The sequence below is a fragment of the Paroedura picta genome, chromosome 1, assembly GCF_049243985.1.
Source record: "Paroedura picta isolate Pp20150507F chromosome 1, Ppicta_v3.0, whole genome shotgun sequence".
Taxonomy (NCBI): Eukaryota; Metazoa; Chordata; class Lepidosauria; order Squamata; family Gekkonidae; genus Paroedura; species Paroedura picta.
The window spans coordinates 176939503-176955428 of record NC_135369.1 but is presented as its reverse complement, the minus strand read 5'-3'; the positions used below and the strand labels follow the sequence as shown (position 1 = coordinate 176955428).

The 15926-nt window shown below is 44.5% G+C and overlaps 1 protein-coding gene across 2 annotated transcripts in view; it reads left to right on the top strand.

Moving 5' to 3' along the window:
* The window catches only part of FERMT1 (FERM domain containing kindlin 1), a 290949-nt gene that overhangs the window by 192518 nt on the left and 82505 nt on the right, over positions 1–15926 (top strand). For both annotated transcript variants that reach the window (XM_077313253.1, XM_077313246.1), the window contains one exon: positions 8131–8264. The gene's annotated coding sequence lies outside the window, so the exon portion shown is untranslated. The remainder of the gene's footprint in view (positions 1–8130; positions 8265–15926) is intronic.

Here is a 15926-nt window from a genome sequence, read left to right as displayed (position 1 = left end):
GCTTCCTTAAGAGGCTGCACGTGTGAGCAGGGCCACTTCCCACCTGGGGAAATGGCTACCTCCCATGGCGGGGTGGCTGGGGAATCATCAGTAGAGGTTGACGCCCCTGGACCTATTTTATGCTTATCTTCTCGGGGTCCAGCAGGCCTGATGGTTAGGGGGAGCTCAACCCACTGGTCACTCAGTCCCTGCAGGTGGGTCTGCTGGTGGTTTTCTCTCCCTGTGGGTCCGTGGTCAGCTGACCACAGCAGGGGATGGGGGCATTGGGTCCACCCCCTCACCTTCAGTGTGCCTACGCTCATGTAACAATAATAAAACTGTGGCCCTTTTTATGCCAATGAAATATTGTGTGTTTCTTGTGCCTACCTGCCCCGCAATTGCAATCAGTGTGTGAATTTGGTGAAGTCGGCCTCGAAGGGCTGTTGCTAGGCTGATTAAGCAGCTGAGCTGTACCTGTGTGCTCACTAGAGCATCAAGTGGACACAGGTGAGGTTGCAATGAGACTCCGGGAAGTGAAAAGCCAGGTATATAGAGCAACTCATCTTCTTGTTGTTTTCTAAGTAACTACCTGCACAGATCCAGAAAAGAGACAGGGGAAACGTTCATCTGAAGTCAGTTTCAACTATTGGGAGAGGCAGTCAGCACCAGTTTCGGGATCTTCGTTTCTTGTTTCTTTCATCTCTTCTCCCTTGTTCTCTCAAGCTGAAGAGGATCCTTCTTCCAGTAATCTTTCAGCATCTCTTGTCAACAACAGGCAGACTAGCTGAAGCATGTGTGTTTGTGTGTGTGTGTGTAGGGGGGGGGATCAGTCAAACTTTGTTTTTGACTGTTTTTTAAAAAATCCTACATTTGGATAATTATGCTGAGGGGAATTCTGAGAATTGCTGTCATAGCATGGTGAGTAATCTGAAGAAGACGCACATATAATGAGAGAGCAGAGGAATATTAATGCACAAGCCAGTAGCTCAGGTGTTTACTCGAGAGTAACGTACAAACCACATCGGGTTGGGGAGTTTTTAGGCTGAGTGGGAGCATTAGGGCTGGGGAAGACTTAGCGATATGGTTAGGAAAGGCCATGGGATGTATAAATGTTTTTTGACATTGTATTACATGTAAGAATATGTTAAAAATAGGGATTTATATCAGGGTAAAGAGCCTCTTGTGGCGCAGAGTGGTAAGGCAGCCGTCTGAAAGCTTTGCCCATGAGGCTGGGAGTTCAATCCCAGCAGCCGGCCCAAGGTTGACTCAGCCTTCCATCCTTCCGAGGTCGGTAAAATGAGTACCCAGCTTGCTTGCTGGGGGGTAAACGGTAATGACTGGGGAAGGCACTGGCAAACCACCCCGTATTGAGTCTGCCATGAAAACGCTGGAGGGCGTCACCCCAAGGGTCAGACATGACTCGGTGCTTGCACAGGGGATACCTTTACCTTTACCTTATATCAGGGTAAATTTTAGGGTTAGGGTTATCTTAGGCATGGATCGTGTTGGGGAGCTGGCTACGCTTATTTTTTGGTTGAACATGCAGCGGCCATATTTTAATCTGGAAAAAAGCCACTTTTTGTAAAAAACACTTGGGTCCACGTTAGAGAGAAAGACAGAGGGAGAAAGAAAGAGAGAGAGAAACAAGCAATGGAAAATCCCATGGCTAGGAGCAGGCAGGAGAAGGCTTTTTCGGCCTCCCAAAGATGGGGAATTTGGGGGAAGGTTTGCCATCCCTGAGTTAAGAAATTCCTGGCGTTCTGGGGTGGAGCCTGGGAAGGACAGAGTCTAACGAGGCGGAAGAAGCTCATGAAGAATATGATCTCCTCCAGCTCACCTTCTGAAGCTGTCATTTCCTTCAGGAAGATAAGCAGGGTCTGCACTGAGATGGGAGACCACCAAGGAAATCCAGGGTCACTACTACCCAGCGGGACCCAAAGGCAGGCCTCTTTGACATATCTCTGGCTAGGAAAACGCAGCTGCAGCTAACTGTGAAACCTTCAGAAGAGTCAAGAAGAGTCAGACTGCTGCCCCCCTACTGCCCCCAGATTCCTCACCACCGCCCTGGACTCTTCCACTGCCCCCATGGGGGGCATACCACCTACTTTGGGAACCCCTATCTTAAATGGTCCAGCCATTTTGAACTCGCACTGGAGACATGCAGGTATGTTTGTCGGTGAATGGGCTTTCGGTATAATGTGGTCTCTAGGCGTCCATTGTGTATTTTTTCTGTAGTGTCCAGAAAATGTATTTCTTGGATAGATTGATTCATTGTCAGGTTGATGGTGGGATTTCATTAAAACCATAAATTAGACAGCCATAAAGTACCATGATTATAAAACTAGCAGTGTCACTAGAAAGATGTCACTAGTAGGCAGAAGACAATAGGGGTGAAGGGTCAGGGGACAGGAAGGAAGGGGAGGCCCGGTTCATTAACATACAATGATTGTTCAACACTTCAGCTGGCCTTAACCAAAAGCCCAGCAGAAGAGTTCCATCTTGCAGGCCCTGCAGAACAGGACAAGTTCTGTCAGGGCTCTGATCTCCTAGGGAGCTTGTTCCACCAGGCAGGAGTGAAGACCAAGAAGGCCTGGCTCTGGTTGAAGCCAGGCGTATTTCTTCAGGACCAGAGATCCTTAGCTGATTGTTATCACTAGAACTGAGTGCTCTCTGGGGAACGTATGCAGAGAGGCGTACCTATTCTCTAACGAAGGACATAAGCTGGGTCATAAATGGTCAAGTTCTGTAATGTAATTGTTACCATCTAACTGTCCTGCATAGTGCAGGGGGTTGGACTAGATGACCCATGAGGTCCCTTCCAACTCTATTCTTCTATAATTCTAACTGTGAAACCTTCAGAAGATGACATCATATTGTGGACCGGGGCAAAATCAGTGTTTCATGTACAAGTTCAAAGGGCAGAGAATTAGGACCAAACTAGGTGTGATGGTATCCTTGTGTCTACCACAAGGATACTACCAAAGATAGCAGAAGGGGAGGAATAGGTAGCCAGATAATTGAAATTAGTTGCCAGATAGATAATAGGTTTTTAATGGTTGATTGTTAGAATGTGAATGTTATTAATAAAGCATATATGTATGTATTTTTAATGTATACAATCTCGAGCCCTATGGGAGAGAGGTGGTTTACAAATATAAAAATGATGATGATGATGATGATGATGATGATGATGATGATGCAATTTAAAAGTGATTTCAAAATGCCATGAGGTCCTAAACATGATCAAGCACATAGTGGGGGCAGGCTGAAGTGCTCTTATCCCCCCCACCCATGGCATACCTTTTCAAGCTCTGAATGGCCATGGGATGTGTGTGACTATTTCAGCACATGAAAATATGGGACCGGGGGGGGGGGGGGAGGAGAGTACCTGATCCCTGAAAGGCCCTACACAGGATTTTTAGGCCACTGTGGTAGATGTCAGTGTTGTGTATGTAGACAGCTCAAGAAATGCAGTGTGTAAATGAAGCATCCAAATCCAGCCGATGAATAATTTGTATTAGAACATTCGTAGGGACCGATCCAGGCTTTCTCAACCAGTATTTCATGAAACTCTGGGGTTTCTTGACAGTAGGGTTTCCCAAATGGGTGTGTTAAATATTTATTGGGTGATATGACCATATAGGGTCATGTGGACCTGCCACCCCAATGGCCAATGATTGTCCGGGAAGAGGAGGGGCCCCTGAGGAGCATGTACACAACTATGCTTCTTAACCACATTCTGCACGATCACAGCACTTCTGGAGTTTCTCAAAGCCTGAAGAATGTTTCAGGAAGAGCAGATCAGTGTGTGCTTTGCTGAAGCAAGTAAGAAGCAGGCTTTTAGGCTCTGTGCTCTTTCCATTTGCTGATGTGTAGGTATGTAGTGTGCTTGAGCCAGCCATAGGGGCTTTCAATGTGTTTTCTTTGTAACTATCTTTTAAGCTTTTGTACTTGGCTTCAGTAAAGAGACTGACGCAGGTTAATAGAATATCTATCTATAAATCATCTTTCCCAGTAAAGATTCTCCCTTTTAAACCTCAAAGTGCTGTGAGTCTGGATCTATGCCCGATTCCCAAAGATAACTAATAACTGAGTACTTTCGAAACACTCTTACTCTGCAGTTCTGTTTCTCTGGAGGGACTAAGAACCAAGAAAAATCCAAAAGTCCCAACACCCCAGTACATGCCTTACCTAATGCCAGTACTGCTGTCTTGTAACTATTTGAATATTCTGTGTATTCTTTTGATCTTTTAAAGAAACCCCATCAAATTGTCATTACATTTGCACCTCTCCAGTCATCTGAAAGGGAAGCCAGTTTCCTCAATAAGTTGCATCTTTTTCTTAGCAAGTCAACAAGCTGATATTTGGATTGCTTAACAATTCTTGGATGCACATCATTCTAAACTTTTTTTTGGCTTTTTACTGGACAAGTTAGCCTTAGAACTTCATCTCTGGTCACCTCCATTTGATTCCGTTCTGAAAACAGGAGTTGCAGTGTGGATAACCGGCGCATATTTTCTGCCGCGAAAACCAACGCAAAGCATTCATTCGGTTTCTCTTTCCCAGCCTTGGCGTACAATCTGTCTGAGCTTCCATTATTATGGATTTAAATAATTTCCAAGCATCCTGAAGGGATTTGATCCTCTTTAATCTCCATTTCGGCTTCCTTTTCGACTAATCCTTTCATTTTTTAGAAGTTTCCTCTTCTGAAATTAAATATAGTTATGTTGGATTTCTGGGCAGCCTTCCATTCACGCAAATGCTGAACATAACAGCGCTGGGGGCCCTGTTCCCAGTCCGCGCAACAACTTTTGCAGTTTGCACTGTGTGCTGAACACCACACAGGACCACACCAAGACTGTGGTCCCTTCTAGTTGGCTCTCAAAGGCACATTTATGGCATCTAGAAATGTTGTCTCTTATGAGCTGAATGCTCCTCCACTTAGTTAGGGTTGCCAGCTAGGGGGGGGAACTGAGACTTGGGTAGGGGAGGAACTTTGATAGGGTATAATGCCGTTCAGTCCACGTTCTAAGCGGGCTTTTTCTCCGGGGAAATTGCTCTCTTATTTCTTTCTCTATTTCAAAATTACCCTCAAAATTTTGATTCAACGGGTATTTATTCATGTATTTATTTACTTACATTTGGATTTGTATGACCGCCCTTCCCGGAAACCAACTCGGGGCAGTTTACAACATATAGGTTTTACAATTAAAATATTAGTAATTAAAACAAGCAATTAACAGTTCAAAATAGAAAGCGCTTTGGATTCTGTAACCACTGGTCTCAACTTACTTGCGAATCCTACTTTCATTCCCAGGGGAGAATTCTTATTGGCTCCCCAATATTAAGTACCAACTAAAGAGCAATTAATTTGGAGAATTGGAAATAAAGATGTGAGAACTGAAACTGCTGTAGTCTCTGGGTTTCTGTCAAAAAACACGTCAGTTGTAGTACACTGTCTATATACATAGACTGGTTGTTTGCTCTTTAGTTGGTATTTTTGAGTATTTCTCTGTGTTATTATTTATTTATTTATTTATTTATTTATTTATTTATCACTTATATTTATTAACCGCCACTCCCAGCACACCCGGCTCGTGGCGGTTTACATCCATTTAAAACCTCACATAAAACAATACCCAGCCAAGTTTTTTAAAGTCCCAGATGGTGGAAAAACACGATTTACAGGATACTCTTTTTCCCACCCACCCCCGCCCCCCCATGCACAACCGTCGGCCCTCCAGATTCCTGGCCTCGGGCACAGCTGTAAGCTGCACCCCATCTAGGCAGGGAAGGCACGCTTTCTGGCCCTGTCCCCTTCTGCCCAACCAGACGACCTCCATCTTGGAGGGGTTGAGTTTCAGGTGATTCTGCTCTAACCATCCAGAAACGGCTTCCAAACAACTGGCAAATGTATTCGGAGGGGGGAGTCAGCCATGAGGAGATAAAGCTGGGTGACATCTGTACAGTGGTGCCAATCCAGCCCATAACACTAGACCAGCTGAGCCAGAGGACACATAAAGATGTTGAATAATGTGTATGTGTGTGGGGGGGGGAGAACCACCCCTTGTGGTGGGACCCAAGGGAATTGATAAGGGCATGATAATTCCTCCCCCACTGCCACCCTCTGTGTCTGGTTCCGGAGAAAGGAGCACAGCCACTGAAGGGCTGTCCCCTAAATCCTTGCTCCGGTGAGGCGGTAGGCCAACAACTCGTGGTCGACCACATCAAACGCAGCTGACCGGTTGAGCGTCACAAGGATGGCTGAGCTGCCCCGATCTATCTGGGGCTGAAGATCATCCACCAAGGCGACCAACACCATCTCCACCCCATGATCAGTTTGCCCAATATTAAATTGCCTTTTGGGTCCAGTTTTCCCAACTATCGGGGAGTTGATTCCTAGTTTATTGGACCTACTCTGTAAGCTCTAAAGAGCCATTCCACCCTCAATACACCCTTCCCTGTCATTTAAGATTGACAGCTCCAGCCTGAAGAAGGCAGAGTTTGGGGAAGAGAGGGATTTCAGTTGGATATAATGCCAAACAGTCCACCTTGTCTGCAGATGAACTGAGTTCTGCCACTGGAGGTACTAATATTTCCGTATAAATACCTGCAATTAGTTTCCTTCTTCAGTTAATCCTTGGCATCTACTTCCTCACCAAGGTCATTTTGTCACTTTAAAGTTCCTGGCACCCTTCCACTTTCAAGTGCTAACCCATCTTTCTTCTTGATTATTATTCTTCCAATACAATTTTTTTTTCAATTTTATTTACAAAAATGTTTACTTTTTTCATATTTAGAATATATAAGTGAGGTAGCAATCTGCAACCTCAGAATTTAAATTTATATTCCTTTGTCTAATTATACAAAAACCTACACCTGTTAAGCAAATCCAACTTCATATGTTGAGCATCATATGGCCAAATAATAATAATAATAATAACAACAACAACAACAACAACAACAACAACAATAATAATAATAATAATAATAATAATAATAATACGATGACAATGATGTACCCATTTGTTTCCAGAACTCAAAATGCCTAACCCATATCACCCAGTAAATGTGTAAACTCCCACCCATTTGGGAAACACTTCCACATCCATCAAGAAACCCCAGGATTTCATGAGCTTGGTCCAGATCAGTGGTTCTCAACCTCCCTGATGGCATGACCCCCCCTTGGGTCGCCAAGGTGGTGGTGGCCTTGGCAACCCAAAGGGTGTCGTAGGGTTGTGCTTTCCAGTGCACTGGTAATCATAGAAGCCCAAGGAACCAGCACTCTGCGCCAGCATACAGGTGCTGGCTGGCACAGAGCTCGTTCCCCTCCCCTCCACAATGCGGAGCTGGCCACCTCAGGCTTCCATGATCGCTGAAGCTGCCACATGCAACCCTTGTGCCATTAGGGTGGCAGTGGTGGCGGCCACAGCAGCGTGGCCATAGCAGCAACCCCTGAGAAAAGGGTCAATTGACCCCCAGGTTGAGAACCGCTGGTCCAGATGGTCATGCCACATTATTTTGATCAGGAGTTATGAGTCCTTTGGATAGCCTTGGGACAGAAGAGGCTTTCCTTCTTGGCTTCAGAACATTCATGATATTGTCAAGCACTGAGATGTGCTTCATAATAGACATAAAAATTTACAGTAGTTAACTTTCGTATCAATCCATTGATAATATTTAATCAGACATTCATTTTAATCTGGTGGAACTAGAGTAGTCTTGGTAAAGAATCCCCTGATTTTTGGATTACAATTTTTTATTAATAATTCCAATGAAACTGAAAAAGAAAAGGGCAGAACTAGAAAGAACACTGCAATAGAAAAGAAAGAAAAGAATAAAAATACAAAGAACAGACCTATCAAGCTCGTTACAATCGATTTCGATTCCGGTCTTCCGTCGCATAAAACATGACTTATTACTTCACATTTTATCTTTTATAGCCAAATAATTTGATACATCTTAATTTAACTATCATCCTTACTCTTTAAAACCACAAGTCATCCAATTGTTTTTTTTTTTTTGTCTCTCTGTTGCCAGAAGGCCATAAGAGGTTTCCAGTCATCAGTAATAAAGGAAGTTGTTGACTTTTCTCTGAGCAATCATGTGAGTTTAGCCATTTCAGCAAGTTCTCTCATTTTCATCCACCAGATTCATTTGCATCGAAGATTCGGACGCTGTTTGCCCACTGCTTGTGTTGCTGAATCATCTGCCGCTTGCTCTGCTGTCTAAGGAATTCACTGATGGCTACATGGCTGTCCTCGTGTCTGACTTGTCAACACAAGGTAATACCACTGTTCTTCCATAGAGATTCTAGGCCAGAGTGGAGGGCAATGGGGGCTGATCTTTGGCTCTCAAGAGCTACTGGCTCTTGTTATCTCTGGGGCCGGAGGGCGCAATTGCAGTTGGTATCACTTGACTCACCAAGTAGCGCTGGTGTTTCCTCACATCCAGAGGCCGATAGTGGCTGTCAGCAAGAAGAGAAGCAGAAATGGGCAGGAACAGAAAAGGGGTGCTCTCTGCTCTGAAATGGGTTTAAGACGGCTTAGACGTCCTTGGCTCTTCTTCCTTCGTTAATATGTGATTTGTTATGCAGTCCTTCTTTTTTCTTTTGTGTCCCTTTAGCAGTATCTTTTCTGGAATAAATATACATTTAGAATAAAGCAAGATAGGTCAATGAAATAAGTTAACACCAAGTCGGCCAAAATATGCCCCATAAAAACAGCCATCAAAAAGTGAGCTGGGTCATAAAACCCAGACACAACCGGTGGCTGAGACTCACCCCTTGGTCACCCTTTGATGACGCGGGCAACGGCAGAGGGAAACGTGGCATATATGCCACATCAGTCTGCATGCTGGATGTAAGGGGCAGGGCGCGCTGGCCTTTACTAGGCACTGCGCACGCCGCCCTCACCCCTTTCCTAACACCCCAGCCGGCCAGCTTCCCACCCTCCCATCCCTGTTTATTCATGCATGTTGTGGTAGATAGGTAGACAGCTCACGAGACTGCTTTAGTTCATCGCAACAGTGGTTTCGGCACGGTAGGAGCCCGTTGGCAGGGAGGGCGGTCAAGCAGACTTCTTTGGGGCCAGGGATCATTAGCCGGTTGGTGGTGGCGGAGTGTAAAACTCTTTGAGGGGCCTTGGCAGGGAGGCGGTCCCTCAGTTGCACTGGGTCCTGACCATGTATGGGCTTGAAGGTAATTACCAGGACCACCTGTAGCCTGATCTGGAATTCAGCTGGCAACCACTGTCGTTGATGGAGAATGGGCCGAATGTGGGACCTTCATGGTGTGAGACCTTCCATGACTGATGTCACGGAAGCTTGCTGCGTCACCTTGACCCTGGCTGCTGTGTTTTGGACCAGCTGTAGTTTCTGGGTCAAAGCTAAGGGCAGGCCTGCGTAGAGTGAGTTGCAGAAATCCAGTCTAGAGGTGACCATCGCATGGATCACTGTGGTTAGGTGTTCCGGGGCCAGGTAGGGCGCTAGTAGCTTGGCTTGGCAGAGATGATAAAATGCCAGCCATGCTACCTTTGTGACCCAGGCTTCCATTGTGACCTGGGCTTCCATTGTGAGGGAAGCGTCCAGAATCACACCCAGGTTCTTGGTGGAGTGAGCTGTTGAGAGCTGTATACCATCCAGGGTGGGCAGACGCGCTTCCTCACATTGTCCCTTCCTACCCAGCCAAAGGACCTCTGTCTTTGGAGGACTGAGCTTCAGATGACTCTGTTTATCCATTTCATCACTGCTTCCAGGCAGCTGGCTAATGCTTCCGGGAGAGAGTCAGGGCAGCCATCCATCACGAGGAAGAGCTCTGATTTTCCCCTCATGTTTATGGTCAGTGCTTTTTGAATAAGAGAGGTATGGGACAAATTTAGAGTCCAGGGGGACCTTCAAGACCAACCAAGTTTTATTCTAGGTATGAGCTTCCATGTGGACACACCCTTCCTGGGAGGTCTGGAAGACGTCTGATCCACAGCCCTAGAAGTAGGGGGCAGGTGGATAAGAGTGTAACATTGTCAGTGAGAAGGGTATACTTTGAGACTTGAGAGAGAAAAGAGGCCAGGGATAATTACCCCTCTGAAATACTCTCACAAGAATGGTAAAGGAACCAGATTTTAAACTCATTTTAAAAGACTGAGAAAGAAAACTTTCTGGCCAAACTTTCAATGGAAAAACTCAAAATATGTTCAGATCTCTCTCCCACTGAAGTCAACGTGCTTGACTGAGATGAAGGACCTGGGAATCTCCTGGAATTATAGCTCATCTCCAGACTAAAGAGATCAGTTCCCTTTGGATTTAGGAATGCCAGCCTCCAGGTGGGACCTGGGGACTCCCTGGAATTACAGGTTGATGATGATGTTATCCATTCAGTCATGTCTGACTCTCGGCGATTCTATAGGAAAGTCTTTGCCATGCGTCCCTGTCCCTGACTGCTTCTTTTAATTAGTTCATGGTCATCCCTGTGTCGGCTTTGATCATGTCGAGCCAGCGGATCCTTTGGCGACCACGTTTCCTTGATTTTTCTAGCGAGTTTGATCGCATATGTGTCCAAAGGAAGTGAGATTTAGCCGCAATATCTTCCCTTCTAATGACATAGTTGGTTTGCTCCTCTCTAAAACTATCTTGTTGGTAACTTTGGCTGTCCATGGGATTCACAGGGTTAGTCTCCAACACCATAATTCGAAAGCATCTATTCTCCTCTTGTCTTCCTTCTTCAGGGTCTAGCTTTCGCATCCATAACTTGTTATGGGGAAGACAACCTAAACCTCTGGACTCAAGAGATAAGTTCCCCTAGTGTGGCTAAAGATGTCGTCCTGAGAGGGTGGCAGGGCATCTGCTCTGCTATCTCTGAAGCCTGACAGGGGTCAATTGTGCAAGCAATTGGCAGAAAAGAGGAGGGGTACGCAAACCCCACCACACCTTTCTACCCAGGAAGTTCTTGGGGCCGTCTCCAATCCTTTAGGGAGTATATCTCCCTGGATTATAGGCTGTCAGCGTTCCAGGTCCAGAGGACGACTGCCATTTTCTACCTCGGACTTTCTTTTCTTTCTTTAATCTTAAAGTATCTGCTTCAACCCTACATGATGATTTACCACAAATGAACGCTTTGAACTGAGGGGAGGACATCGGCTGAGTTCCAAAACATCATTTACTGCAAGTATCTCTCGCTTTTTTTTTTCTCCGTCTCTCTTCCTGCATCAAAGCCCTTTGTTTCCCCCCCCTCTTACTCTGCTCTGCCTGAAGCCACCTCGTTAAGAGGCAGGCTAATTCTCCTAACTAAGCAGAAGAAGGACTCAAATCAACTCGAATTAATTGGCAAAAGCTCTTATTGTAATTGTTTTGGTTTTCGAAGATAAGATAAGCTGTGAATGGGAAAATCTCACGAGAACTCTGTGCCAGCACGAGTATCTCTGCCTTCAATACGTCACATGCCTGTGCCGGAACATTAGAGGATAAAACAGAGGACCTCTACTGGCCACTTGTAAAATTGTTTGGGGCTGGGTTTTTTTAAAGTCAAAATCATGTCTATGTTAAAAAGATTGGCTCATCTAATAGAGATACAAACCCAAGATTACAAAGTATTTTTAGATGGATTGATCAAAAATATCTCCAAGGAGATCCAAGATGGCAAAGAAGAAGTCTTCAATAGGAATGATGGATCAATAACAGTGACTGATGACAGCTTTAAACAAGGTGGAAAACCAACAGCAGAAGAGAAATCTGAAATTCATATCTTCAAGGAGATCCAAGATGCCAAGGAAGACGTCTTTAACAGGAATAATGGATCAATAACAGTGGCTGATGACAGCTCTAAACAAGGTGGAAAACCAACAGTAGAAGAGAAATCTGAAATTCTGGAGACGGAAAATGGGATGCCGGAGTTCTGCAGCCCAGATAAGGACACCCTTTTAAAAAAGACATACAGCCATCTCAAAGCAACAGTGTACAAAAATCAATCAAAAGAAATATGGATCTGCAGTGAAAGTAACCGATTTAAAGGATCTCTCTGGGGAAAAAATTGTATTGATACTGGAGTCCAGGAGGTGCAACGGCCTCAAGATTTATCGATGCATATTCTGCGGGAAAGAGTACAACTGCACTTTCTACGCCAAAGGCCAATGGGACAGAATATAATTTTACGGGAACGACAAGATGTAGCAAGCCTCGAGATGAGACCCCCTTAAGAAGACCGAAAGCTCATATTGTTTTATGTTTAATGTTATACTGTATTCTATATTTCCATTTTTATGAAAAAGGGGAAGCAGTGTCTCTCTCTCTCTCTTGTTTTTTTTTGTCTCTTTTCTTTTGTAGGCATATAGGTAATATAATCATTAGTGCTGAAAATGTAAAATGGGGTTCCCCCCCCCCTTATTTTTTCTTTCTTCTATTAGGGTATTGTCCTAGGACTAAAGCCTACACTGACTTGTAGAAAATGTTTAATGTTAAGCTTTCAACTTAAATCTGAAAATATATCTGTCAGGATGGTTCTTAGAATGGGTCAAGCATAAATTGTTTTGTAGATGTATCAGAACCAAGGATAAGGAGAAGCTATAGAAGACTGAAAGCTTATATTGTTCTATGTTTAATGTTAAGCATTTAATCTAAACCTGGAAATCTTATTATTCTCTGTATTAACAACATATACTGTATCCTACATTGCTATTTTTATGAAAAAGGGGAAGCAGTGCCTTTTTTCTCTCTTGTTTCTTTTTCTTAGTAGGCATATAGGTAATATAATCGTTAGCGTTGGAAATATAAAATGGGGCTTTCCCCCCTTATTATTATTTTTTTTATTGGTGTATTGTTATAGGGCCAAAGCTCATATTGATCTGCAGAAAATGCAAAGCTCTCAACTTATACATGTCAGGATGGCTCTTAGAATGGGTCAAGTATAAATGGTTTGTAGATGTATCTGTATTAAGGATAAGGAGAAATTATGAAATCCTTTTGTAATTTTTTTTCTTTGTACATCTTTAAGGCAAAGCCCTACTTTCCTCTCCCTTCATCAGGGTATTGATACAGGGCCAAAACTCATACTGTGCTATAAGAAATGTTTAATGTTAAGCATCTAACTCAAACCTAGAAATATCTGCTAGGATAGCTCTTAGATTGTATCAAGCAGTTAATGTGAGGTCTACGATCTCTCAAGTAAGTTGACTAATAATAACTTTTCTTTTGTATATCTAAACAGGCCTTTTTTTTTTTTTTTAATGTAGTGGAAATGTGGACGGCTCTTAGACTCATGGCTCTTAGAGTTTTGGGCAAACGTTTATATCACTGTGGAGTCAATGTGGGGTCGTATATTCTCAAATGATGATTATATTTCTATCTTTATGAAAATAAAAAAAAATCATTATAAAAAAGAGATAAGTTCCCCTGGAGAAAATGGCTGTTTTGAAGGGTGGGCTTAGGGATGTCAGCCTCCAGGTGGGACCTGGGGACCCCCTGGAATTAGAGGCTACCTCCAGACTAAAGAGTTCAGTTCCCCTGGAGAAAAGGGCTCCTTTGGAGGGTGGAATCCATAGCATTCTGCTCCACTGAGGTCCCTCCCTGCCCCCAAATCCCACCCATTCATGCCTCCTCCCCCAATGTCTCCCTGTATTTCCCAACCCAGAGCTGAGTTAAAATTAGGGAGTGAGTTTTCTCCCCACTCAACACTATGGATGCAATTCTCTTATCTTACAAGTCAGAACCAAGTTGGACATGCCCAATGGATCTTTTAAATAAGCGCGTTCTTAAAATTTATGTATGTTCTTCAGGTAGGGAAGCAGTTCTGAGATGCATACAGGGGGATACAAGTCAAACTTTTGTCTTCAGCCACAATGGTTTAGACTAGCGATCCCCAACCTGTGGGCGGCGGACCACATGTGGTCCATTGACTAATTGGAGGTGGGCCACGAAGGACGCCTTCTCCCCTGCCCCGTCCCTTTACTTCATCCCCCCCCCCCGGCCCTTTACAACACACTTCGGGTGTCCTTGTCTCCCATCACTCCCAGATGGGACTATCTCGTTGCAGAGAAACAAGCTCAGGGTTCCCATTGATTTCTCATTGTCATGAGTTAAAATTTCCATGAAAATAAAATGTTCCTTATGTTCATTGTTGTGGTGTGTCTGTATCTTATTTGGAAGGGATGTTTAAACATTACCATAGTGATCAGAGAGCGTTAGGGCAGTGGTTGAGAGTAGAGGAGTAAACTACCCCCTCCCCTTCCGGGCCTCAGTAAAATTGTCAAGCGTTGAGTGGTCCCCGGTGATAAAAAGGTTAGGGACCACTGGTTTAGACAATTATTTTTATGTGAAAACTTACCATCCTTAGAAATGCAGGCCTTTTAAAAGCCTTCAAGTAATGAGGTGCACACATCCACACCCATGAGGCATCCGTGTGGACAGCCCTGTGAAGCAAGGGACTGACACATTAGTGCTCTTTTCATGATGTGAACCATCGTCCAGTGTAAACATGCAGGACTGGAAACTGCTTTTGAATGTAAAAATCTCCCGCATGGCCTGAAGGCTTAATAAGGCTTCAGTACAGCTGTATATTAACAAGGCTACCAAGGACAGCTTGTGCTCTTGACTCAGGGCTGTGCGCATGATAGGTCTGCAGGCCTAAGACCACCCACATTCCAATACCCCAATGTTGCTAAAAATATATCTACAATTTTTAATAGGAGAGCACAGCGAGGCTTATGACAGCACAGCGAGGCTTATGACAACAGCTGGATTTACATTACAGTCAAAATGTGGAATTCTGCTATAGAGTATTGATATATATTAACCAAGATTTATTCACCCTTGTTTATCTGTTCTGTCCCTACTGTAGCTTCTCATCATGGCCTCTGACTCAGAACTTAGGCCACGTCTCAGGCAAGAGGCAGCACTGTATAGTGCCTTGGGTCTTAGCCTTCCTAATGCCGTGACCCTTTAATGCAGTTCCTCATGTTGTGGTGACCCCCAACCATAAAATTGTGCAAGGGTTCTTTCACAGAAATTAAACTGAAACTGACCAATGGCGTGAAGATCCATTGTTCAAGATTGTATATAAATGGTTTTTTTTCCCAGGTTTTCTCAGTTCACTTCTGCCTCTTGTCCTGATCTCACTCTTTTCTGCTGCTCCAGGCAGACAAACACTCTATTTGGATCTACCCCGCAAGGCTGTTGTATGGATGGCGGCCCCCCAGCTGGTAATTGTAAGCTGCTGTGAGACTCCTGGGAAAGAAAAGCGGCATCTAAGAACCAACTCTTCTTCTTTAATAATATCAGTGTTCTCTCAGCCTCACCTCCCTCACAGGGTGTCCGTTGTGGGGAGAGGAAAGGGAAGACGAACGGAAGCTGCTTTGAGACTCCTGGTAAAGAAAGGTAAAGGTATCCCCTGTGCAACCACTGAGTCATGTCTGACCCTTGGGTGACACCCTCCAGCGTTTTCATGGCAGACTCAATACGGGGTGGTTTGCCAGTGCCTTCCCCAGTCATGACCGTTTACCCCCCAGCAAGCAGGGTACTCATTTTACCGACCTCGGAAGGATGGAAGGCTGAGTCAACCTTGAGCCAGCTGCTGGGATTGAACTCCCAGCCTCATGGGCAGAGCTTTCAGACGGCTGCCTTACCACTCTGCACCACAAGAGGCTCTTGGTAGCAACATATAAAAACCAACTCTTCTTCATTTAGGAAGGCTTTTACATCTTGACTGTGTATTTTGTCATCTAGCTCATTTTTGGCTTTATTATTCCATGTATTTGTTTTAGGCCGTTTATCCTAAAGGCGGAGGGGGTGCTAAATGTAATTGATCCGTGAAACAAACCACTTGATTGGATGCCTTTACTGCAACCATTCCGGTGAAAGTGAGCAAACCGGCCTGTTATCGTTCGCTTCCAACATTTCTTCCTGTGACATTAGGAATCCTTCAGATCTCTTCCTTTCCAAATGGGCTCTTTGGAGCGTAGAAT